This window comes from Malus sylvestris, chromosome 8 (genome assembly GCF_916048215.2).
Source record: "Malus sylvestris chromosome 8, drMalSylv7.2, whole genome shotgun sequence".
Classification (NCBI taxonomy): Eukaryota; Viridiplantae; Streptophyta; class Magnoliopsida; order Rosales; family Rosaceae; genus Malus; species Malus sylvestris.
Genome location: NC_062267.1, coordinates 17,398,188 through 17,412,694, shown reverse-complemented (window position 1 = coordinate 17,412,694; position 14,507 = coordinate 17,398,188).

Here is a 14,507-nt window from a genome sequence, read left to right as displayed (position 1 = left end):
ACCCTCCGTCACTAATGATCACTCGTGGCATTCCGAACCTTGCAAAAATGTTAGTTCTAATAAAATCTGCAACCACTTTAGAATCATTAGTTCGGGTGGCCTTTGCTTCCACCCACTTCGACACATAATCAACCGCAAGCAAAATATATGTAAAACCATACGAAGAAGGAAAAGGACCCATAAAATCAATACCCCAAACATCAAAAATTTCAACATTTAGGATAGAAACCTGCGGCATTTGGTCCCTAGCACTAATACCACCCATTCGTTGGCATTTATCACATGTTAAGCAAAAAGTTTTAGCATCTTTAAAAATACTAGGCCAATAAAATCCACATTGTAACACCTTAAGGGCTGTGCGTTGTGTACCAAAGTGCCCTCCACATGCATATGTGTGACAAAAACTCAAAATTGAATGACATTCAGAATCGTGCACACAACGACGTATAATCTGATCGGGGCAAAATTTCCATAAGTACGGATCATCCCACACATAAAACCGTGCATCATGCCTAAGTTTATCACGTTGGTGCCTAGTGAACTCACTTGGAATACGTTTTGACACCAAAAAATTAACAATATCGGCATACCAAGGTGCACTAACCTTAATGGACAGCAATTGTTCATCGGGGAATGTCTCCAAAATCGGCACCAACTCCTCATTATGCACCATTCGGCTTAGGTGGTCAGCCACCACGTTCTCACTTCCCTTCTTGTCCCGAATCTCTATGTCGAACTCTTGAAGTAATAATATCCATCGAATTAGCCGTGGCTTGGCTTCCTTTTTGGTGAGCAAGTACTTCAGAGCTGCATGATCAGTGAAAACAATTACTTTAGTTCCAATTAAATATGATCGAAATTTATCTAAAGCAAAGACAACGGCAAGAAGTTCTTTTTCCGTAGTGGAGTAGTTCAATTGTGCATCGTTCAACGTCCGTGAGGCGTAGTAAATGACATGCGGCCTCTTGTCCTTTCTTTGTCCTAAAACAGCTCCTAGAGCATAGTCGGACGCATCACACATGAGCTCGAAAGGTAGACTCCAATCCGGTGGAACAATGATGGGTGCCGTGGTCAACAACTCCTTGAGTTGGTTGAATGATGCCATGCACTCCTTGGTGAATTCAAACGCCACTTCTTTTTGTAGGAGTCGGCAAAGAGGTTGTGCTATCTTCGAGAAATCTTTAATAAACCTACGATAAAATCCTGCATGGCCAAGAAACGAACGAACCTCTCTAACCGAAGTCGGAGAGGGTAAGTGACGTACAAGATCTATTTTCGCCTTATCAACCTCAATACCCTTTTCAGAGATTATATGACCTAAAACGATACCTTGTTTAACCATAAAATGACACTTTTCCCAATTAAGTACAAGGTTAGTTTCCACACAACGTTTTAGGATCACACTTAGATTATGCAAACAACTATCAAACGAATCACCAAATACGCTAAAATCATCCATAAACACTTCAATTATCTTTTCTACATGATCAGAAAATATGCTCATCATACATCTTTGAAATGTAGCAGGTGCATTACATAAACCAAAAGGCATGCGACGATATGCAAACGTACCAAACGGGCATGTAAAAGTGGTTTTTTCTTGGTCCTCGGGTGAAATGACAATTTGATTATAACCAGAATAACCATCAAGAAAACAATAAAAAGCATAACCCGCTAACCTCTCGAGCATTTGGTCAATGAACGGCAATGGGAAGTGGTCCTTCCTCGTTGTGGTGTTTAGCTTCCTATAGTCAATGCACACCCTCCAACCGGTTTGAATCCGTTGAGGGACAAGCTCATTCTCAGCATTAGCTACCACCGTCACTCCTGATTTCTTTGGTACGCACTGAACCGGCGAAACCCACCTACTATCCGAGATTGGATAGATAACCCCACAATCTAGAAGCTTTATGATCTCCTTTTTCACTACTTCCATCATCGGAGGGTTGAGACGGCGTTGAGCCTCTCTAGTTGGTTTGGCCCCCTCCTCAAGAAATATGTGATGCATACAAGTCGTAGGGCTTATACCTTTGATGTCGGCCAATGTCCAACCTAGAGCAGATTTGAACTCCTTCAAAACGCGACGCAACTTCTCCTCCTCTTGTGCCGTGAGGGAAGAGGAAATAATGGCAGGTAGTGTTTCATTTTCTCCCAAGAAAATGTACTTCAAATGGCTTGGCAAAGGCTTGAGTTCAAGGATAGGTGCCTGAATTATGGATGGAAGCAATTTGTTAGTCGAAATGGGAATGGACTCACGGGTAATATACTTACCATCAAGCTTAGGTGAGGACTCAAGGGCAGCCACAACTTCAAGTAATTCCTCACTAGGGGGCACGGCATAGCCTAGTCCAAGCATGCCGTGGGGTACACTAGAATCTGCCCCCTTGGTTGTAATTTCCATTCCTCGTGTAATGACTTTTTCAAGCGCATCGTCATTCAAATCGTCGAGATATCCCTGCGCCAAAGAGTCAATTATATCAATAGAGAAACATGAATGGTCCTCACTAGGGTATTTAATGGAATCAGAAAGATTAAAATTAACAACTTCCCCATCAAATTCCATGGACAAAGTCCCACTATACACGTCAATCTTCGTCCGGGCCGTCTTCATGAATGGCCTTCCAAGTAGAATGGGCAGCGTAGGAGCATGGTCTGAATCATCCATTTCAAGGACATAGAAATCCGCCGGGAAGACTAAATGATTAACCTGCACAAGAACATCTTCCAAAACTCCCTTTGGATAGGCGTTAGATCTATCGGCCAATTGTATTATTACCCCATCATTTTTCAACGCTCCTAAGTTCATAGATGCATAAATGGAATATGGCATAACATTTATAGAAGCACCTAAATCAAGCATGGCAGATTCAAACCTATTGTTCCCAATAACACAAGGAATGGTAAAGCTACCTGGATCTTTACATTTGGGAGGTAATTTGCGTTGCAAGATGGCGGACACATTCTCACCTACCTTGACCACTTCCTTGGTCGCCATCCTCTTCCTCGTGGTACACAACTCCTTCAAGAACTTAGCATACCTCGGAACTTGCTTGATTGCATCTAACAAAGGTATGTTAACTTGAACTTTCCTAAAGGTTTCAAGGATATCCTTTTCTGCCTCTTCTTTCTTCGTTTGCATGAACCTACTAGGAAAAGGCACATTTGACGGGAAAACATTAGTATGAACTGAATTGGACACATTCTTACCTTTGTGGGACGAATTGGGCAGATTTGGGACATTAGGGACTTGCGGCAAAGGTGGAACCACCTTTGCCGTGGGCTGCTTTGATGCCTCCTCTTCCATTTCCAAAAGTTCATCCTCATTATGACCTGTTTTTGGTGTAGGACCTGCCCCAACTTCCTTACCACTTCTTAGGGTGATAGCTTTGGCACTTTCGAAACCTCCCTTCGGATTTGGAATGGTGGAACTAGGGAGTTGTCCGGGATCTCGAAACTTACCTACAAACTCGGCAATCTGCCCAATTTGTTTCTCAAGTTGATCCACCCTTTTATCTTGGTTTTGCATAGCCTTAGCTTGATCTTCCTGCCCATTAGACAACTTAGTTAGTATCTTAAGAAGTGCATCATTGTCAAGAGACGTACCTGAGGCACTTGGGCCGGATTGGGCTTGATTTTGGGGTGGGCCGTAGGTTTTGGGAAAGAACCCCGGGGGTTGTTGCCTAAAGCCTCCTTGGTTCTGAGGTTGCTGGGGATCCCTCCACTTGAAGTTTGGATGGTCTCGCCACCCCGGATTATACGTGTTGGAGTATGGATCATGCCTTGACTGATTTTTGCCTTGAAACCCAATGGCATTCGCACTCTCCCATCCGCCATTCTCAATCAACTGTGGACATTTTTCAGAGACATGTCCTTGGATGGAACATACGCCACATACAGTTGTTCCTTGCATCTTCATGCCCTCGGCCATCTGAGACACAAGAGAAGTAAGATTAGCCAATTGTGAATGAAGATCGGAAGTCGAACTTACCTCATGTACTTGGTGCCGTGGGGGTCCTCTTTGGCCTACACCTTCGTACTGTTGAGCGTTCAACGCTCTATTAGCAATCAAGACCTTGGCAGCCATGGGTGTCTTGTCCACCAATGCTCCCCCCGCCGAAGCATCAATCAAGCATTTGACGTTCTAGAGGTAGGAGACCCTCGTAGAAGTATTGCAACAGTAACTCCTCCTTCATCTGATGCTGTGGACAAGAAGCAACAAGTGATTTAAACCGTTCATAATATGTAGGAAAAGACTCACCTTCTTCTTGCTGAATTCCGCTTATCTTTTTGCGGAGGAGGATGATGCGAGAAGTTGGAAAGAACTTCTCCAAGAACGCTCTCTTCATACTTTCCCACGATGTGACAGTTCCGGGAGCTAACTCATATAACCAATCCTTGGCTTTATCCATCAAAGAGAATGGAAAAGCCTTCATCTTCAAGATATTTCCGTCAACATTGACGGGAGTCATACTAGAGCAAACTACTTCAAATTCTTTCAAATGTTTGTTAGGATCTTCCATGGACAAGCCATGGTATTTAGGAATATGATGAAGTAAACTTGACTTTAATTCAAACTCATCTGTCTTACCTTGGGCAGCCATGGGGTATTGAATGCACAAGGGCGCGGCATTATCCAAACCCGAGGCGGAAAGCTCCTTGAGTGTACGATTGTCCATGGCCATGCCTTGGACTTCTTCAAATATCCCTGCCGTGGCTTCCTCCTCCTCTTGTTGTACGTTTTCTTCAAGGTCAGATTCGGAACTGGTTGGATGATGCTCTTGCTGGTTCCTAGCTCTCCTTAACTTCCTCTCAAAATCGTCGTCAAAATCCAAGATGTTTGTACGAATCGGTTGAGAGCTTCTAGTCATACATTAGTACCTAAGAAACAAGAAACAAAAATTAGGTCAGAACTTAAATTAAGTCAGAAACAAAGTGAAATAAAAGAAACGAAAACAATCCAAGGGATTAGCAAAATTGCTAATCCCCGGCAACGGCGCCAAAAATTTGATGCGAAATATATTAAGCACACAAATTAAACCCTCTTTTTGTCAAATTGTAGTAAAGATGTAAGTAGGGATCGTTCTAGACCGGGGATTAGGAGGGATTGCTAAACGCTTGGAAACTGACTTAAACACTCAAAAACAAAGTTAAAAACACTAAACTAGACTCAAAGAATGCAAAACTAAAAGTTAAAACACTTAAACAAACCTAAAACTTAAAACAGCAACTAGAAGGCTCAAAACTGCCTAAAAACCACTTTCTGGGCAGTTTTGAGCACTTACACTAATCTGGACGAAATTGGTTGAAAACTTGAATCAAAACACCTAGAAACACAAATCAAAACACTTTCTAACTAATCTAAGACTTCAAAATAAAGGGGGAATAGTTTTGGACAGAAATTGAAAACAAAACAGAAACTTTAATTAACACAGATTGTAAAAACGATTTTGGTGAAAAGGATGGATAAAAGGCTAGTTAGGAGGTTCTTCTCCACACATGTCACACTTGCAAACAAAACGATTTTCAGTTGTTCTTCCGATAAACTATGAATACTCAACGCCCCAAGTTAACCGTGAATTGCACTAATTAACCCTCAGTTTTTCCAGAATTTATCAAGTTGGATGATTGCATACGACAACTCAAAACATTCCCTACAAGTTCCCTACATGAATTGCATAATAGAGATACAAGCAAGAATCATTACGTTTTATGAAAAACATAAGCATTGACGAAGCATTTGTTACTATGAATTGCATGAAACTTATGCTAAGAATTCATTCAACGCGATCGTTTTCAATTGATCTTCACTACTTGTGATTATAAGATTATAACTATTAGGTGAAACTCCCTCATAATCTAGCATCATATTCATGCATGAAAACTAAGTGTGCACTCTCAATCAACATACATAAATAAGTATCAATCAAATAGATGAACGAATTGAATCCACAACTTATGAAATAACAACTGAATGTAATCGAATCAAATTGCAAGCATGTACATGGTTTCGAATCACCCCCCAACTAAGGGGGTTTAGTTCCTCATACTCACAACACAAAGTTTATTGAATTGAAACATCGAAGACATAAGAAAGATTACACCTAAAATGCCAAGGAAGTCCACTTTGAAATCTGCACAGAAAGCTCCTCTTTCTTCTTCTCCTTGCTGCGGCAGTGAGGGTTAGGGGGTTTTTGGATGGTTTTGGATGAGGGAGAATGGTGGAAAACTATCTAGGATAGGTGTAGGGCACGGCTAGGAAGGTTTGGGGTCAGAAAATATGGAGTTGGGTGAAGGTTGGGCTCGGCAAGGGTGAGGGACAGGTTCTGGCGTGAATGGAGTTTCTGGATGTGTTTTTGGTTTTTTTAGAATGGAGTTAGGATGGTAGGGTGGTGCGGCAAGGTGTGGGAAAGAGTTATGGAGGTGTGGAATGGTGTCTAAAGGTGGAGGATGGTGGCTGGAATGGATGAATGGCTGCGGCAAGGTAGGGATTTGGGTGATGGTGGCTGCGGCAAGGTGGGGAAAGGGATGTAGTTTTCTGATTTTTATGGAGAGGGAAGAAGATGTGCGGCTAGGGTGTAGAAATATATATATATAGGCACTTAAAAACCCTAGCAATTCAGATTAGAACAATGGGCTAGGGTTAAGGTTTGTAAAATAGGGCTTTTTGGATGGAAAGGTGCGGCATAGGCTTAGGGATTTCCAATCAGATTTTTGCATGTGAACAAGGCCTAGGTGCGGCTGAAACAATGGGCTAGGGTTAGGGTTTAGGTACGGCATAGGTCCAAGAGTTAAGGATGGGTCATCCAAAAGCCCAAAACAGAGAATAGAAACTCACGAAAATGGAAACCTCCAAGAATAGAAACTTCCAACTTTAGAAACTTTGGTTGCCAATTCCGATTTAGGAAAGATCAACCCAAAATGGAAACTTTTAGGCTTAGCTTTCCTACTTCAAGTAGGAAACCTCAAATCTTCAACTCTTCAATTTCATCCCAACCTTGCGTTCCAAGCATGTCCTTTTTACTTCAAGCTCACTTTCTGCTCCAAAAGCTCCAAACTGCATCATTTCATGTAATACGTCCGCTAAACCTGAAAACACAAGAAAGTAGCTTAAAAGACTACTTTAACGAAGAAAACATAACAAAGATGCATAAGAACTAGCTAACTAAGGCGCATAAATATGCTCCTATCAGTAGCTAACCTAGAGAAGAAGCTTGAAGCCGTGCTCAACATGGTGCCAAAAGCAAATGAGGTGTGTGCCATTTGCAACATACCAAACCACCTTACTCATCAATGTCCATCTAGGGAAGCCTACCCCGAATTTGTCCAAGAACAAGTGAACCTCATGAATTCTTACAATCAAAGGCCAAGGAATGATGTGTATTCAAACACATATAACCCAAGTTGGAGAGATCATCCCAATCTTTCATGGAGGAACAACAATCAAAATCAAAATCAATTCCAAAACTTCCAACCAAAACCGGCCACTACACTTGAGGATACGGTTAAGTTGTTAGCTCAAAACACCTTGCAATTCCAACAAGCTACCAATAGCACTTTCCAACAACATTCGGCTGCCCTAACCAAAATGGAGACACAATTGGGACAGATTGCGGATGCCTTGAACCAAAGAGAAGTTGGGAAGTTTCCAAGCCAACCCGTGATACTTCAAAGGAACCAAGAGCAAGCCAAAGCAATCACTACACTTAGAAGTGGTAAGGTTATCAATAATAAAGTTGGTAATGAAGTTACTAATGAATTTGATCATGTGAATGCAGGGGTTACTCAAGGAGAAAATGAGAAACCAAATGAGGAACCAAGCCCTGCCAATTCCTCATTTGAAGCACCAAATCTTCACAAGGCCGAGAAGCCTTATACTCCACCAATACCATTCCCTGGAAGACTTGCCAAAAGCAAGCAGGATAAGTCATTTAAGGACATTTTTGATATTCTAAGTAAAGTGAATGTTAACTTACCTTTGCTTGATGTCATTAGAAACATGCCAGCTTATGGGAAGTTCTTCAAAGAGTTAAACAACTACAAAAGGAAGTATGGACCACATGAGAAGGTAGTGGTGTCTGAGAATGTAAGTGCAGTGTTACAAAGAAAACTTCCACCAAAGCTCAAAGATCCAGGGAGTTTCTCTATCAACATTACTATAGGAGAAAATAAAGTTGAAAAAGCAATGCTTGATTTGGGTGCTAGCATCAATTTAATGCCTTATTCTGTGTACCTTCAACTAGGTTTGGGGGAATTGAAAACCACCACCATTTCATTACAACTTGCAGACAGATCCGTGAAGTATCCAAGAGGTATAGTAGAGGATATTCTAGTTCAAATTGATAAACTAATCTTGCCTGCGGATTTTGTAGTGTTGGATATGGAAGAAGCACCTATACATGACCGAGAGTTGCCTATTTTGCTTGGAAGACCATTCATGGCCACGGCCAAAACCATCATTGACGTGCAAAATGGACTCCTCACTATGACAGTGCTAGGAGAAACCGTGCAATTTAAAGTGTTTGAGTCTCTTTCTCATCCTTCTTCATCTCTTGAGTGCTATGCCATTGATGTGCTTGATTCAATTGTTTTCTCTAAGTTTTTGCAGGCACAATCTAATGAGCCATTACAAACTGTTTTGACTCAATCTCAAGATGAGTTTGATGATGATGCATTCATGGAAGTGGTTGCTGCCTTGGAAGCATTCGCACCATATCCTTTAAATGTTTCACCTCTTGTAGAGTCATTAGAACCCTCAAGGTCACATTTAATCCCTTCCATTGTTAAGGCACCTAAACTTGAACTCAAACCACTTCCACCACATCTAAAATATGCATATCTAGCTGAATTTGAAACTCTTCCAGTTATCATAGCCTCGGACCTCACTCTGAATGAAGAAGATAAACTACTTAGGGTGTTAAAAGAGTCCAAATCTGCTATTGGTTGGTCTATTGCAGATATTAAGGGAATAAGCCCTACTAGGTGCATGCATAGGATCCTTTTGGAGGATGGAGCAAAGACAACCCGTGAGCCACAAAGAAGGCTCAATCCACACATGAAAGAGGTTGTGAGGGATGAAGTATTGAAGTTGTTAGATGTGGGGATCATATATCCTATTTCTGATAGCAAATGGGTGAGTGCCATTCAAGTGGTACCAAAGAAGGTGGGAATCTCAGTAATGAGAAATGAAAACCAAGAACTTGTGCCCACAAGACCCACGGCTAGTTGGAGAGTCTGCACCGATTACAGGAAGTTGAATTCTAACACTAGAAAAGATTACTTTCCCATGCCTTTCATAGATCAAATGCTTGAGAGATTGGCAGGTTACTCACATTATTGTTTTCTTGATGGTTACTCAGGTTACAACCAAATTGCAATTGCCCCGGAGGATCAAGAGAAGACTACATTCACATGCCCATTTGGCACATTTGCATATAGGAGAATGCCATTTGGACTTTGCAATGCTCCAGCAACTTTCCAAAGATGTATGTTGGCCATCTTTTCTGACATGGTAGAAAGATTCATTGAGGTATTTATGGATGACTTTTCAGTGTTTGGTTCTTCTTTTGATGAATGTCTTAACCATCTCTCTTTAGTACTTCAAAGATGTCAGGAAACAAATTTGGTTCTCAATTGGGAAAAATGCCAATTCATGGTGAAACAAGGAATTGTGTTGGGACATGTAATCTCTAGCAAAGGAATGGAGGTGGACAAAGCCAAAATTGACATAATCACCAAGATGGCACCTCCCACAACCGTGAGGGGAGTGAGAAGTTTTTTTGGGACATGCGGGTTTTTATCGACGTTTCATTAAGAACTTTTCAATGATCACTCGTCCATTATGCAATCTATTAGCTAAAGATGTTGCATTTCATTTTGATACAGCTTGTATGGATGCATTCAAAACTTTGAAACAGGAATTAACCTCGGCCCCAATCATTATGGCACCAGATTGGTCCCTACCTTTTGAATTGATGTGTGATGCCTCTGATTATGCTATTGGTGCAGTTTTAGGACAAAGGGTTAACAAACTCCCACATGTGATCTATTATGCAAGCCGGACACTCAATGATGCTCAACTCAACTACTCCACAACTGAAAAGGAGTTGCTTGCTATTGTCTTTGCTTTAGAAAAGTTTAGGTCATATCTTGTGGGATCTAAAGTTATTGTGTTTTCTGATCATGCAGCCCTTAGGTATTTGATGACAAAGAAGGATGCTAAACCGCGCCTAATTAGATGGATACTCTTATTACAAGAGTTTGATTTGGAAATCCGAGATAAGAAGGGAAGTGACAATGTTGTGGCTGACCATTTGTCTAGGCTTGATGAGAACCATGGAGTTGGACCACCCTTGCCTCTAAATGAATCATTTCCAGATGAACAACTCTTTGTTGTTCAAGAAAAAGAACCATGGTATGCTGATTTTGTCAATTACCTTGCTTGTGGTGTATTGAGAGATGACATTTCGTTTCAGGAAAGAAAGAAGTTCCTTGCTATGGTAAAACATTACATTTGGGATGAACCATACTTGTTTAAGTATTGTCCTGACCAAATCATTAGGAGATGTGTCCCAGAGAGTGAACAACAAAGCATTCTAACGTTCAGTCATACATTGGCATGTGGCGGACATTTTGGTGCCAAAAAGACATCTCTTAAAGTTTTACAATCTGGTTTCTTTTGGCCTACTTTATTCAAAGATGCTTTTGATTTTTGTTCTAATTGTGATAGGTGTCAAAAGATGGGGAACATTAGCCGAAGAAATGAGATGCCATTGAACAACATTTTGGTGGTAGAGCTTTTTGATGTTTGGGGAATCGACTTCATGGGACCATTTCCATCATCTTTTGGCTACTTATACATATTAGTGGCAGTTGATTATGTATCCAAATGGGTTGAAGCCATTGCTACAAGAACTAATGATCATAAGGTTGTTTTGCACTTTATTAAAGATGTGATTTTTTGTAGGTTTGGAACGCCAAGAGCTATTATTAGTGATGGTGGTAGCCATTTCTGCAACAAACCCTTTGAATCATTGATGAGGAAGTACAACATCAACCACAAAGTGGCAACCCCGTACCATCCTCAAACCTCAGGACAAGTGGAGATTAGCAATAGGGAGATCAAAAACATTTTGATGAAGACTGTGAGCCCCACAAGGAAGGATTGGTCGTTGAGGTTGAATGATGCACTTTGGGCGTATAGAACAGCGTACAAGACCCCCATTGGCATGAGTCCTTATCGTCTTGTGTTTGGGAAAGCTTGTCATTTGCCAATGGAGCTTGAACACCGAGCATATTGGGCCATTAAGAAGTTCAACTTTGATTACAAGGATGCTGGAATAGCAAGGAAGCTCCAACTTAATGAGTTGGAAGAGCTCAGAAATGAGGCATATGAAAATGCCAAAATTTACAAGGAAAGGACTAAGCTCTATCATGACAAAGCCATCCTAAGGAAGGAGTTTCACCAAGGTATGAAAGTACTTTTGTATGACTCACGTTTGAGACTTTTTCCAGGTAAATTGAAGTCTAGATGGGTAGGACCATTCAAAGTGTTGCAAACATTTCCCCACGGAGCTGTGGAGATAGAGAACATGAAGAATGGCACCTCTTTCAAAGTCAATGGACAGAGATTGAAACCATATTTGCAACAAGAGGAGGAAGGGCAAGTGTATCAAATTGTCGATTTTCTTGAGTTTACAACACCATGAACAAGTTCCATGTCTTGCCTAGACATTAAATAAAGCGCTTGCTAGGAGGCAACCTAGTGTGGTTTGTATTCTATCTTCATGTTGTGTTTATGTTGTTACCATTCCATATTATTTACCTACTTGAATTGCATACAATCTTAAGCATCGAGGACAATGCTTACCATAGGTTTGGGGGTATTTTGGGATGGAAGGTTTGTTTTTGTGTTTGTTTTGGTTAAGTGTGCTTTTGCTTACTAATTCGAATGCTTATGAGGACTATGTTTGCAAACAAACTTTTGGGTTGCTATAAAAATTTTTGTATCTTGTGTCTTGTATAAAGATGTAATTCTTGGAGATATGATGATAGAGGTACCTTACTCAAATTCTGGAAGAAGAATAGTGGAGACTACCCTAGTGAGTTATTTTGAGCTTAATTGCTTCTTTTAGAGGGTTTAAAGTGTTTCAACTCCTATCTTTTTCTTTCAATTTCACTTTAAATGATCTCTTTACTTCTATTTTGTTTGGATGCTAAGAATTACTCTGTTTTGCAGATACCATGTGTTTGGTATCATTCATGAATGAACTCAATGAAATGATGTTAGGCTATGCATGTTTTAACTACTAAAAGGCTTAAATCCTATCCCTTTGTGTGCTCCATTCACCATTGTTGCAGCCAAACACTTTAGCCTAATTCTTTCATCACCCGCACCATACTCTACCCATTCTAGCTCAATATAAGCCATACCTTATAGTTTGGGGAATACCAATTTGATGAAAGCTTAAGGTAAATTGAGTGAGAGATCAAGATTGTGGCGTGTACCGAGGGCACCTATGTGAAAGTTGTTTCTAAGCATAAAAGTTATAAAAAAAAAAAAAAGAAGAAAGAATCAAAGTGGATGCAAGTTCCAAATCTCCTCTTTATAAGGTTTAGGGCCTGGACGCCAAAAGAAGAAAGAAGGCAAATGCAAGTGAAGAGCATGATCCTCAAGGACACTTTGGTATACCCCAAGCTCTAGTATTTCATATCCCTTCTTTCATAACCTATAACCTAAGCCTTACATTACAATCTTGAGAAAGACCTAGTTGATCATTGAGGATGTATTCATGGGTGATGGTAAGTGTGTGTGTTATCTATATTCTTAGCATTTGATTCATTTCATGAGATCTACTCAGAATTGTGCTTTCATTTCAAGTTTATATGTGAGAATTTTGATTTCCTTTACATAACTTCACTCACATATGTTAGTGGAGAGACTAAACCTTAGGATCTGAGTGAGAACTTGAGTGAAAACCGTGAGGAATAGAGTTGAGGCGAATTCATTCTTAAGCATTTGGGTATGGTGACCTTGAAGTTGTAAGACATGGTGAAATATCTTTATACATTACAATTGATATGATTCTATGGAATGGCAAGGCTTTTGAGTTTGAGTGTAAAACAAAGTTTTCGTTGGTTCTTATTATTTGGTGTAAAGCATGTTTTAACCAACATACATGAATGTTTTGTGTGTTGTGTGTGTTTTAGTTTTAAGTTTGCTCGTGGACTAGCAAAAACCAGGTTTGGGGGTATTTGATGTACACACTTTGTGTACATTTATATCATCTTTAATTGGCATTTTTGTGATGTTTTTGAATCAAACTAGTTGTGTTTTTACATTATTTTGTGCTAGTGTGCAGCCAAGTGTGTTTTAGGATCAATTGGATTGCAAATGAAGTAAAATCACCCCTTTTTGGTAGCTGAGCATTATCCCAAACGTGGAGAAGGTTCTTGAGGAGTCAATTTGAAGTTTCAAATGAGGATTTTAGAAGTTACTTGGCTGCATGGAATTTCAGGATCACATTTGGAAGTGTAAGGTGGCATTCGGCCATATTGGGTGAGACAAGACAAGGCAAAAACATTGGAATTAACTTAGGTGGTTCCAAAACATGCAATCACATGCATGTTCACAATTTGTGCCGTGCATTCCATTTCCTTTAAACATCATAACATGCAATCACATGCATGTGTTCAAACCTGCCATGCTTTCCCTTCCATTTACACCTCAACAACATGTGATTACATGCATGTTCACACCTTGCCGTGCATTGCCTTGCCCTTTCCAACTCCCTTTTTGCAGCAATGCATGTGTCTTCATTAATCTAAGTCATTCAGCCACCTTTGCACATCCAAACCAAGCCATGCCGTGCCTTTCTTTCCCTTTCCAGCATGTGGAAAACAATTTCTGGTTGTCCACTGCACATTGCAGCCATTGCACATGCCTTTTGAATTAAATAAGTCCTACACATGCTTGTGTTTCAACATGCCGTGCCTTACCACCTCAGAAATCACTTCAATTCATCATCATTTCAGATTGGCAGATCCATTACTCTAATTCCAGCTGCATGTTCTCATTTGGGACTTCAATAAAAAGTCCATGCAATCTCACTTCAAGCTCTCTCGGTCACACTCTCATTCACACACCAAGAAACTCCATTTTGTGTCCATTCTCTATCCCATCCGCAACACCACCATTCACTCACTTAGCCATCCAAATTTCTGACCACCCTCTCTCCCATTCAAACAAACCACCCATCCACAAGCTGCTCATCTTTCATGTTGCATCACATTTGGAGAATCAAGACCGAAGGCTACACTTAAAGGATTTCAACATCAGTTTTGCTTCAAGGGTTCCTTCTTCTCAATTCTATGTTCATTCATGTTATGTATTTCTATGTTAAAACGTTTGTAAACATGAAGTGTAACTAATCTCTCTATAGGGATTCGATGTAGCCTAGAAAGATTGCCATGTAGTTAATTTGGAATGCTCAGTTTATCATTCTATTTCT